The sequence below is a fragment of the Gorilla gorilla genome, chromosome 3 (assembly GCF_029281585.2).
Source record: "Gorilla gorilla gorilla isolate KB3781 chromosome 3, NHGRI_mGorGor1-v2.1_pri, whole genome shotgun sequence".
NCBI lineage: Eukaryota > Metazoa > Chordata > Mammalia > Primates > Hominidae > Gorilla > Gorilla gorilla.
The window spans coordinates 158,240,944-158,253,692 of NC_073227.2; the positions used below are offsets into that span (position 1 = coordinate 158,240,944).

General features: G+C 36.7%; 1 pseudogene; it reads left to right on the forward strand.

Moving 5' to 3' along the window:
* The first annotated feature begins 12,054 nt into the window (after positions 1-12,054).
* Positions 12,055-12,480, forward strand: LOC101127352 (small ribosomal subunit protein uS12-like; annotated as a pseudogene).
* Positions 12,481-12,749: the final 269 nt, after the last annotated feature.

A 12,749-nucleotide genomic window follows, 5' to 3' on the forward strand; every position in this document is an offset into this window, starting at 1 on the left:
TTTCTCTTTCAAATATTAAATATTTTAGACTATGTCCATTATTTCTTCCTGTTTAAAATTCTGTAAGTTTATCTTTTTGTTTCTCTCCTTTTTATTTGCTTCTCTCCTGTCAAATTTTCCAGCCAATTTTTAATGCCACACTTCCTTTTTGCTTGTCTTTTTGAACTAATTCCCTCTTTATAGCTTATAAAAAGAACATAATATATACTTAAGTCATTGGGTTTTGTAGGAATTTTTAAAATTCCATTGTCTGTCCATGGGTGTGTATCACACAGATCTCCCTTCAAGAAGGCCTACGATTTCAGGAAGACTCACAACCCCTACCAGCACACCTTCAAATTCTTCATGGGGCTCAATCTGAGGCTTCATTTCCTAGAGGCTGCTGCAAGACAATGACTGCGTGTATCAGGGGGTACTACAGATGGAACATTTCAGCCCAGTATGATACTCTTTTAATGACAGACCATTCCTAAGATCTCCCCATCAACTTTGTCAAAGCAGTTCTACAACACAAACTCTTCCGAGTTCATCCTCCTTTTTCCCTTCTCTTATTTCATAGGGGACATGTCTGCTTTATGTTTTAAAGTCTTTTTTCATCATTCATGAGTCCTCTCTCCTTAACCTTCACAGGCATTTACCATAATAATTCTTATTTATGTCTAATCATATCTTGAGATCTTCTAAGATGACACGAGCAAAGTTGGTTTTGAGAGTGGTTCAAGAAAATAGTAAAAAAGATACAGTTTAGAACTGGTTCACTTGCATCCTGGCTGGCAAGAAGAATCCAATCCTGAGTAAGCTATGAGACACAAGTAGTTTTGTGCAAAAGTGGTGACCCAATTGCTAAATATTTCACTGGTGGTAACTTAGAGAAATGTCTATTGGAGGCAAACACCTTGCTGGTGTAATAATGTAGTCGTTTGTATAATAGGAGGAGGGGAATTGGGGAAATACTATAGGGACAGTGAACTTGACTGTTCCTTAAGTCGTATTAATACCGAACAGAGGGAAAATGTTAAAGTGATAACATAAACGTAGGTATCCACAGTATGGACAGTAAAAATTAAGTTGCTTCATTTTGCATCCCCTGTCACAAAGACAGAAGCACAATGCCTGGAGAGTTTCTTAAGTTTCCAAAGGCAACACATATAGAAATAACTGGAAATACTTTTTTGGCCCATATACCAGGAGACTCAGAAGGCTATTGGGCTTGAATGGGGTTCAAAACAGGAAAGGCTCTGCAGCAGCTGCTGGCTACGGTACAAGCAGCCCTCAGCTTGTATCACAGCATGGCAAACTCTGGAGTTAGAGATTTCAGTGGTGACAAGATACAAGTGTAGTATTTATAGCAATACACATGAGAGAATCACAATGTAGTCTCTTGAGACTTGGGTGCAAGGCCATGTCATCTGCACTAGAAAATTATATGCTTTTCAAGAAACACCTCCTAGAATGGTATTGAACCCTGATAGAAAGAGAACACAGTTGGGCAACAATTGAACATGATTCATAAATGCCCATCATGACCTATGACTCTCCCAGTTATAAATTCCACAAGGCCAGTAGTAGTTCATTGTAAGGTGAAAATGGGACACCAGTTATAGCTCCAAGTAGGATGAGAGGGCATGAGTAGGTAGATAAACAGGTAGTCAGAATCCCCATGCTACCTGCCCTGACTATATCTGTACCTATCCCCTACCTTGTAGCTGACAACCTGAAGGAGGAGGAAAAAGCTGATATGGTTTGGCTCTGTGTCCCCACCCAAATCTCCTCTCCAGTTATAATTCCCACATGTCGAGGGAGGGACCTGGTGGGAAGTGATTGGACCATAGGGAGGTTTCCCCCATGCTATTCTCATGACAGTGAGTGAGTTCTCACAAGATCTCATAGTTTAAAAGTGTGACACTTCCCCTTTGCTTGCTTGCTCTTCTCTCTCACCTGCCATCACGTAAGAGGTGCCTTGCTTCCCCTTCACCTTCTGCCACGATTGTAAGTTTCTGGAGGCCTCCCAGCCATGCAGAACTTTGAGTCAATTAAACCTCTTTGCTTTATAAACTACCCAGTCTGGGGTAGTATCTTTATAGCAGTGTGAAAATGGACTAATACAAAAGCCCTTCTTGGTTTATTGATGGGTCGTCTTGATGTGTGGAGACAAGCAAAAATGGATGGTGATTACATTGCAGCTATATTCAGGGAGGGAGTTGAAAGACTGAAGAGAAGGAAAAATTCTGAGAAGCAAATCTGTAAATGAGGCTCCCATCACATTTTTTGTGGAGGCAGAAGTAGCCTTAAATGAGACTATATCCAGATTCACGTACAGTGCCAATGATCTCATCAGCTGGTCAGGGTCCTGGAAGTAAAAAAATCCTCTAAGATCAGATATGAGAAAGCCTGACACAGACACAAGAGTCAGTAGATATATGAGAGTTAGCACAAAAGTGAAAAGATATTTGAATCACACATTAACATCTACCAGAATGCAACCCTCATGGAAAAGTTACTGAAAAAGCAAAGAAGAAAAATTCCTTATCCAGTAGATATTAACCAAATTTTGCCAATGTCCAACCTTGGAACTGACCCAGTGGGCGCTTGAATGGAGTAGACATGTGGCAGAGGGTACACATAACCCAACCACATGTTCGCCTATGTACCAAGGCTGATTTAGTCATGGCACCTCTGAATATTCTAACTGACAGAGACTAATGTAGAGCCCTCACATGGCATCATTTCTCAAGGAAATCAACTTACTGCTTGGTGCCAATTTGACTACATTAGACCCCTTCTGTCTTGGAAAGACCAGTAATCCATCCTTACTGGGTACAGGTTTTCTATTCTCCAGAGTATGGACCCTCAGCCAGTATCACTAACTGAGGGCTAATGGAACACTTGATCTGTGAGTGTGTAGAAAACCTTAGAACAGTGGCTTTCTGCTTGGGCTTCTTAGCTCTTTCTTGCCAGCTTCAAATTTCAGCAAATGCTAACAATAAAAGTAACAACAACAGCATACAGCTCATTTTTCTTGCCAGTCTTCTTTCCAGGACCTTGCACCTCAAATCCTGGCTGCCCTGGCAGCCCTGAACTCAAATTTTTGTCTCCAGAAACTTGGTACTTACTGTTTGGCTAGCTTCTCTGCTCCTTGTCTGCAGCCCTTTGCATTTTTTTTTTCTTCTTACACAGAGGTAAGCATTGACAAATGCCCTAAGAAGAAAAATGGCTTCCAGAATGATAACTCTTTCCTTGTGGTTCCCTTCTCTCTCGAATCTTGGCCTCCTAGTACTGGCTATCTCAGCAGCTTCCAGATTCTTTCATACTGAATTTGTCTGGTACTTTAGCCATATGTTCTGTTTTCTTCAGTAGAGGGGCTGCAACCTTATATTGCCACAAGATAAATCTTTCTAGCTGAAAGTAGGATATGTACTTTAAATAAAACCCTAAGGGCCAAATGTCAACAGTTACCACTCTACAAATTATTCATTTAGAAATTACATTTGTAATTTTTATAGTATCCCAATATCTATATCCAATTATTATCAAATATTTCTATGAACCAATTACTTTTTACTTCCATGAATGGAAAATCAGTATCACTTGAAATAAATGCAAAGTAACGAGAATAAATATGATAACACTTTTAAGCCACAATAGGTGACAGAAAATACGTTTGAAATTCTTAGTGAGTAAATATTGTATCATTATGATCTAACAATCCTCAAAAGTAGTGTTAATTAAGAAAAATTGTAGCACAAAGAGGTTAAAAAACATATCTTGCTTACCTGAGGTCTCCAAGCTAGTTGAGCCAAGAATTAAACCATGATAGTCTGGCTTTCAAGAACAAAGACTTCACAGCTATATTTCATTACAGCAGTAAAAATATTTCAATGGTATTAAGCTTCAGTTAAATTCTATTTCCTGCTGAGAGATAATGAAAAGTGTTAGGAAAATGTTAAAATATACTAGCAACAAACTGATATTTTCTCCATAATGCATTAACGAGGACTAAAAGAACATCAAAAAAGAAATAGTTGTATGACTCAATGATACTTAGTGCTAAGCCTCTCTAACAGCAAACATCATCTTACACCTTGGGAAACACTGTTTAACCAATAACTTTTACTAACTTATATTACTTGATTTGTCCAAACAAATCAAGAGACTGCTATGCTGAGTACAAAAAAAAAAACAGTATTGTTAAAATTCTATCAGATTCCCTCTAATACAATTTCTATTATAAGATTTCAGATAAATTTATCATCTACTAAACACTGTAGAATATTAACTTTCTCCTTTAAACATCTTCATAGTTATTTGATCAAAAGGAACAAATTTTCATCTTTGTGGTTTGCCAACACAGGGAAAATAAACAAAATTTTCAAGAATGTTGCTAAATGATGGTAGCAAAATGATGTAAAAACAAAAAGAAGAAAGAAAAAAATTTTGCACCACTCTATGCTTGTTAAAATGATCAAAATCCAGAACACTGACAACACCAAATGCTGGTGAGGATGTGGAGCAACAGGAACTTCCATTCATTGCTGATGGGAAGGCAAAAATGGCAAACTACTTTGGAAGACTGTTGGGTGAGTTCTTACAAAATTGAACATATTCTTACCATTGATCCAGCAATCAATCCCCTTGAAATTTATCCAAAGATAATGACACACACAAACCTGCACGCCTGTTTGTAGCAGCTTTAGTTATAATTTGCCAAAGCTTGGAAGCAACCAAGATGCCCTTTAGGTGAATAGATAAACTGGGTGCATCTAGACAATAGAATATCATGAGGCACTAAAAAGAAATGGATTATTAAGCCATGACAAGACATGGAGGAATCTTAAATGGATATTTCTAAGTGACCAAACTCAATCTGAAAAGACTACATAGTGTCTGCTTCCAACTATACGACATTTTGAAAAGGGCAAAATTTTAGAGTCATTAAAAAGATCAGCGATTTCTAGGGGTTGGAGGGGTGGGGGTGTAATAAATAGGTCGAACATGAAGAATTTTTAGGACAGTGAAACTAGTCTGCATAATGCTATTACGCTGGATACCTATCATTTTACATTTGTCCTAACCCACAGAATATACAACACCAAAAGTGAGACCTAGTGTGAAATACGGACTCCAGATGATAATGATATGCCAATGTAGATTCACCAATTGTAATAAATGTACCACTCTAATGGCAGATGTTGATAATGGGGAGGCTATGCTTGTGTAAAGTGTGGGGGTAAGAGAAATTTGAGAAATCTCTGTGTCTTCCTCTCAGTTTTGCTGTGAACCTAAAACTGCTCTCTAAGTGAAATCTATTAATAAAATATTGTTTTATATTACAGTTGAATTATCTAGGATGACTACAGTAATTGAATTAAATAATTTATCAGATTTTCCCTTAATATGTTTTTTCAAAGCCCTTATCCTTTCCAAAATATACACTGCTGTAAGATCATATAGGATGATTGCTACTAAATACTGGTTAAGAACACCAATTAAATAATATCACTTTATGAAAAATATTAGCTGGCATATCATTAGCTTTTAATTCATTTTCAGTGACTGCAGTGATTGGAAATCACCTGGCTTGAAATATATTTCCTTAGAATCTATTATTTTCTCAACTTCTGTTAACTATTCCAAATGAGGCTTTACTCAGATATATCAAATAACTATTATTCATGCCTGTTTCTCTTTCATGTAGAAACACTATTTTTATTCAGATGCATTCAGAAAGGTTTGAGAGAATTAAAATATCAATGTAATTTTTGATAAAATTCTTCTTCAGTATCATATGCTTTAAAACCTTGGGGCTGATATTTTGGATCATTCAATCATTATAAAAAGAAAATGTCTGACATATAACCAATACACAAAGCTAGACCTGCTGTCAAGGAAAACCATAGTAGCATTCTTCCTGTCAGAAAAAGCCTGACTGCACACCTGTGGTCCCAACTTCTCAGGAATCTGAGGTGGGAAGATTGCTTGAGTCCTGGAGGTCAAGGTTTTAGTGAGCCATGATTGCTCCACTGCACTCTAACCTGGGTGACAGAACGAGACCCTCTCTCAGAAAACAAACACGAAATCAAAAAGCCTGAATTCATTTTCAATTCGAGTAAATATATGTCAATTTGCATCCCACGAGGATAATTTCAATTCTGAATTCTAATTCTAAGATACATAAATAGTTAGATAATAGCTGGATAGATGATATATAGATGCTTGGATAGATACAGGGCTTTGTCGGGAGTTTTATGACTAATACTTTGCTGCTTTCTTCCTTAGAAACAGTGCATTATTTGACATAATGATGAACAAATAAAGGTCATCAAATGAAAATTATTGCTGCGAAAGTCAGAGGGTAATTATGAAAGGGACACGAGAAAAGAGACCCTGCATGACCGCCTCACCCATACAAAAGGATACATAATGACATTCAAAATCTAACAATTGTTATCCTTACAATTATCTGTGCCCATTTACCATGTGAGAAGTCTTCCTGACCCTCCCCACCAAGGGTACTTATAACCCCAATTTGATGATCATTACTATAAAAATATTTTGTATGATTTGTTTATACTTAAACTCTTTTGAGTGGTTTATATAATTAATTGTTTGGAAGAAAATATTAAATACCACATTGTATGATCAGATTTCTTTTTCACTCAAAGTTCAATTACCCCAAAGATGTCATTAAAATTTAGTACAACAGGGAAGACACTTAAAGTACTTACGTGAGCTCCCTCTTCCTCAGCACACAGAGGCCTTAATTTCCGTTGTCTTCTTCAGTTTCAAATACGTCTTTGGTATAGGTTCTATGATATATCAAATATACTCAGATCTGTTTATGGATTAATAGAACAAGGTATGATCTGCCGTCACTCCAACTTTAATAAATGATTAATTTTATTCCATATAATAAGGCAGAGAAGAGGTAGGCATAATTTAAATGTGTTTTAAATATCACTGCACATGGCCAGCAGTATATTTTTCAAATGCACAGCAAATAACTCTTTCATACTTCTTCTTTTAAAATTCCATAGAGAAAATATTTCCCTTAGGGTATTTATGATATAAAATGTCTTTCTGAAGAAGCCATTCAGTTTGACTCACAATAGGAAAAACACATTTCAGATCAACGATCTACTTGAAATAGGATTTGTGAATTGTTTCTGAAGTCTGACTAGATCTTTGGGAAACGTTACACATAATGAGATTGAATGGTAATGAACAAAAATGAGAGATAGAAAACTTATAAAAAGGCATAAGCAGCTGAGTCCTAGTTATTTGATGTTATAGCTAGGAGCACAATTTTTAACTATGGTCAAAACTTTCCATGCAATAGAGAATAATAATAGCAATGTTTACAAGCTCCTCCTAATGAAGTGGAATTTTAAAGAAATTCTTTCTAGCTCTTGTTTTAACAAGGAAATTTTAGAGATATTTAAGAAGTAGAAGTTAAAATAATTCCCCTAAACAGGTTTCAGGTGTATTGAACACTATTTCAATGTTGCTGACTAGTTTCAGTGTGGCTTTGAATAATTCATGTCCAAATCATTGTTTTTTTCAGACTTGGTAAAGAAGCCTGTCCTATTCCATTGCTGACTCACCTATTCCTTTTTCCTTACCACCTGACAAGTATGTTTCTAATTGAAATGCACAGTAAAGTTTGCCTGTCCAGAAAAATAAATGGAGAAAAATAGTTTATAGTTAATCTTATTTCTGTAAGATTTGACTGCTTAAAATCAAAATTAAATCCTCTTGAAGTTTGAATAAAGAAAACAGAATACAATCCAATTTGTCAAGCACCATATATTGTAGACTTATTTACAGCAAGAAATAGGTTACTATTTTCTGAAATAAATGCTTTTTATAATAGCCCAGTTTGTTTTATATCACAGATGGATGGGTGAAAGAGCAATGCATTCTATATAGAATGCTAATAAAACCATATTGAGCATGCTAAAATATTAACAAAAACTCATATACCTCTTCATTATTTACAATGTAAACATTGAAAAGTTGGAAAAAAATTTGTAAAAACTCATCGCCATGTGGTACAGGCTTTGGCGTTTTCGATATTATTCATAGCTTAATGAACTGCTTCTAGTACTACACAGCTTTTTTCTGTTAACTGGATTCTCTATTACATCCATAATCATCTTCACTCCCAAAACAGCGTCTTTCTTAACATGCCTATTACTCTTGATGGCACCATCAGCCTCCCAGTCACTGGGTCTCAAATTTGGTGTGATTTTTAACTGCTTTTTCTTTTTTTTTTTTTTGCCACTCACATAATAAGAAATCAGTGCTATATATTCCACTTCTATGATTTTCTTACTGATATCCCTTCTTTTCCATTTTCACTGCTATCAGTCCAGTTTAGACTTTTATTAACTTTCACCTAGCAAATTACGGCCAAGTAAAATCAGGCCTGCCACCTGTCTTATAAATAATGTTTTATTGGTACACAGCCATGCTTGTCCATTTGCATATCATCTATGGTGCTTTTACTCTTCAACAATACAGTTGAGTAGTTGTAACAAAGACCATATGCCCACAAAGCCCAAAATGTTTACTATCTAGCCTCTCACAGAAAACATTTGTCATCCTCTGGCCTAAAATATTCTTATAAGAATTCCTACTGGTCTCGTTATCTCCGGACTCTTCTAAAGTTAATCCTCACATCAAGCTGTCTGTTGGATCTTTTTGAAACATCAATATTCATGAAAGTCATGCTCAAATCCCTCAAAGCCTCATGCTTACTCACACACTAACACACATAATTCTGAGCCTAGTAAAAGCCCTACCTGTGCCCATATAAACTGATAGGGACTTTGTTTCCTGGGTATATATGGCCTTGAACTTCCCAGTTCAACTTGTAATATCCATCTTTGTGCTGTAGAAATATTGATAATGGTAATTATAAGCCCATCTGAAATAATACCTACTCCTGGAATCTTTCGCCAGTACATCCAGCCATATGCAAACCTGCATACTTTCCTCAGAAGATTTTCCTTTTGCTGTAGCCGTTTGTCATCCACTCTCACTGCACTGCAAGATTATTGAAGAATAAAACTTTGCCCTACTTCATCTGCTGTTAGTTCTGATTTGGTTCCTTGCATTTGTTTATTTATTTAACAGACATCTGTTTTATAACATACATCCTCAGCACTATGCTAATAAAGAAGGATGCAAAGAAAACATAGTTGCCGCCCTCAGAGTTTACTTAAGACTTTTAAAAGCAAACAATGTAGTATAATGACATTAGTGTAAAGGTATACCCAAAAGGAAGCTAAGACTTCTACTTAAGTCAGACTGGAAGATAAGGAAAGGAGCCTCAGTGCAGTTGGCAACTTAGTGGTCCTGGATAGGATCTAGCCCAACTGCAACATGATTGAGGAACATTTTAAGCAAAGAGAAAGGTGCAGTGGCTCACGCCTGTAATCCCAGAACTTTAGGAGGCCAAGTGGGGCAGATCACCTGAGGTCAGGTGTTCAAGGCCAGCCTGTCCAACAAGGAGAAACCCTGTCTGTGCTAAAAATACAAAAATTAACTGGGCATGGTGGGAACTGCCTGTAGTCCCAGCTACTTGGGAGGCTGAGACATGAGAATCGCTTGAACCTGGGAGGCAGAGGTTGCAGTGAGCATTTGAATTACTGCACTCCAGCCTGGGAGACAGAGTGAGACTGTCTCAATTTAAAAAAAAAAAAAAAAAGGGAATGGAGATAGGATTTGTTAACTAAATATAAGGATCCAGTAACTATGAGAATTTTTTAAAACATGTAGATTATAAAAAAGAAACTCAAATAGTTCACCATTTCTCACAGAACCATTAGAAGTTCTATGAGGCCATGTGTGTTCCGCTTCATTTTGCGTCTCATCTGTTATCATGCTTCCCCAGTCTAATTTTCTTCCAGCAAGTCAGTCCTTTGAACTGCTCTCACTGTGCTTTATCTGGCCTGACAGGCTTTACACTTGCAATGCCCCACCTGGAACTCTTCCTTTTCTACCTTATAAACCAGTTAACTCAATGCTCATACTTCAATCTCCTCAAGTTTCCCTTCCTCTGAAAAGTCTTTCCTGATTTCCCTGATTAAGCTAAACATTCCATTAAATGTGTTTCTGGAATTAAATACCTCTCTTTATAAGCTCTTAATATAGCTGGATTTTCATGGTTTTGGTTTTTTGTTTTATTTTGTTTGTTTTTTGATTGTTTAATATCTCTCTCATCACCTAGAGCAAAATCTCCAGGAATGCATGAAGTGTTACCACTGTATCCTCGGTGCAGAAAACAATTGTTCTCTGCATGTCATAGAACACATAAAAAACTGTATAATGTTTACTTAATAGAATAATTAATTACCTGTAATTAATAAATATAGGAGGACAAAGTGAAAAATATTTTAAGATTTATGACTTGGCACTGAGCACATGGTTGTATGTTTATTATGTAGGAAACACAACAGCCTAGGGCAATATGAGGGATATGATACTTTTGTTTTTTGACATGGCATTTTTTTACATGCAAGATGAATTAGAATGTTAGTCTGGAGGTTGGAAGACAAAGCCTGAGTTAGCAATAGGCATTTTGAATCTCTCATTGTAGTTAGCAAGATAACCCAAGCAGAATATATCTAATTAAATAGGAAGTTTAAGAAGGGCACCCTGAGAAATAACTGTGTAATGGAAAGGCAGTTTAGTAAGCAAGGTCTATGAAAGACTTTTTTTTTTTTTTTTTGGCAGAGTCTCGCTTTGTCACCCAGGCTGGAGTGCAGTGGTACAATCTCGGCTCACTGCAACCTCCGCCTCCCAGGTTCAAGAGACTGTCCAGCCTCAGCCTTCCAAGTAGCTGGGACTACAGGCACAGGCCACCATGCCTGGCTGATTTTTGTATTTTTAGTAAAGGTGGGGTTTCACCATGTTGGCCAGGCTGGTCTTGAACTCCTGACCTCAAGTGATCCACCTGCCTCGGCCTCCCAAAGTGCTGGGATTACAGGCGTGAGCTACCACACCCGGCCTATAAGAGAGATTTGATGGCACAGAGTAGTGGAAGGAAAACCAAGAAAGAGTATTTAGAAACCAGTAGGGGAACAAGTTTTGAAAAGGAGGAAACTTTACTGATGGACACTGGAGTGCTTCAAATCTAACCAAACTCACCGATGAGTTACATATTTCAAAGAACATATAGATGGAGAAAAACAAGGTTGCATTCATGAGTAGTCCATATTTCTTCCATGTCTTTAAGACTCTAGAACTTTTCCTCCAGGGAAAGTTCCTTCAGTGTAGGAATGGGAGTGTCATATAGATTTGAGAGTTGGCTAAGACACAGTGAATTTGGACTAGGAAGATCCAAGCTTTTTACCTTCTACCTGTGTGACTCAGACTATTTCTATTTTTCTGGTTCTTCATCTGTACATTGGAGATAGTAATACATATTTTCCAGAGTTACTTGGTTTAAGGAAAATATAAATAAAGAGATTTATTTCATTTTTTCTCTATATTATATTTTTGTAGAAGCAGTCTATTTTAATGCTAGTCTGAAGATTACAAAAGGTAAAAATATTGGCCTAACTTTTTCCTTAAATAACTTCCCGAAAACTATTCAAAGTACTTTTTAACAGAAAATGCAATAGTAGTGCATTCCACAAAAATTGCAGAGCCTTAGCAAAATCTATGTGACAAAGTAAGAGAACTCAGAAAATTGTTTTATAAATCTCTCCACCTGCAATAATACAAACAAATATTATAAACAGAATCCACGTTCAAGTTAAATTCGAGATATTTAATTACCCATAGACATCCTATAATGGGTGAACAATTGTCATCATGTAGCCCTATGTAAGTCACTCTTAATATTGTTCATAAACAGGTTGGCAATATAAAATAAAATAAGACCCAAATTCAAGAGTGGATGATAATTCTATTAGCATTAAAGTGTTTCTACGGTAAAGTGTTTTATCCACTTCAGAATCATCCGAAACACAATGTGCTCTTAATGAATAAATAATTTCTAGAAAGTTTAAAAGTCTCTCTTTCACTCAGGCCCTTGGCACTGGCAGGATGGGCAAGTGTCATGTACTTCGTACTGCTAGGAAGCTCCATAGTCACTGAAAAGACCAGAAGTGGCGTGATAAACACCAAGAAAGCCCATTTAGGCACAGCCCCGAAGGCCAACCCTTTTGGAGGTGCTTCTCCTGCAAAAGGAATGATGCTGGAAAAAGTAGGAGTTGAAGCCAAACAGCCAAATTCTGCCACTAGGAAGTGTGTCAGGGTCCAGTGCATCAAGAATGGTAAGAAAATCAGAGCCTTTGTACCCAATGTTGGTGAGGAAAACGATGAAGCTCTGGTTTCTGGATTTGGTCAAAAAAGTCATGCTGTTGGTGACATTCCTGGAGTCTGCTTTAAGGTTGTCAAAGTAGCCAATGTCTCTCTTTTGGCCCTATACAAAGGCAAGAAGGAAAGACCAAGATCATAAATTTTAATGGTGAAAACACCATAGTGATAAATTTTCATTTGAAAAAAAAAAAGTATAAAAAAATCGTTCTGCTCCAAATAAGTTTTTTGTCAACACAGCATTTAGGGAGTCAGTTCTTACTCAGTTGGTATGATGTGCTATCCAAGGACTTATTTAAAGAGCTTAATCAAATGGTCATTGTCGAAATGATATGGAGTATGAGATAAATATGTTATCAGAAGATCTATCTTGTCTTTTTCTTAAAACTAAATTTTCCATTAGAATGTTATATGTTCCCATA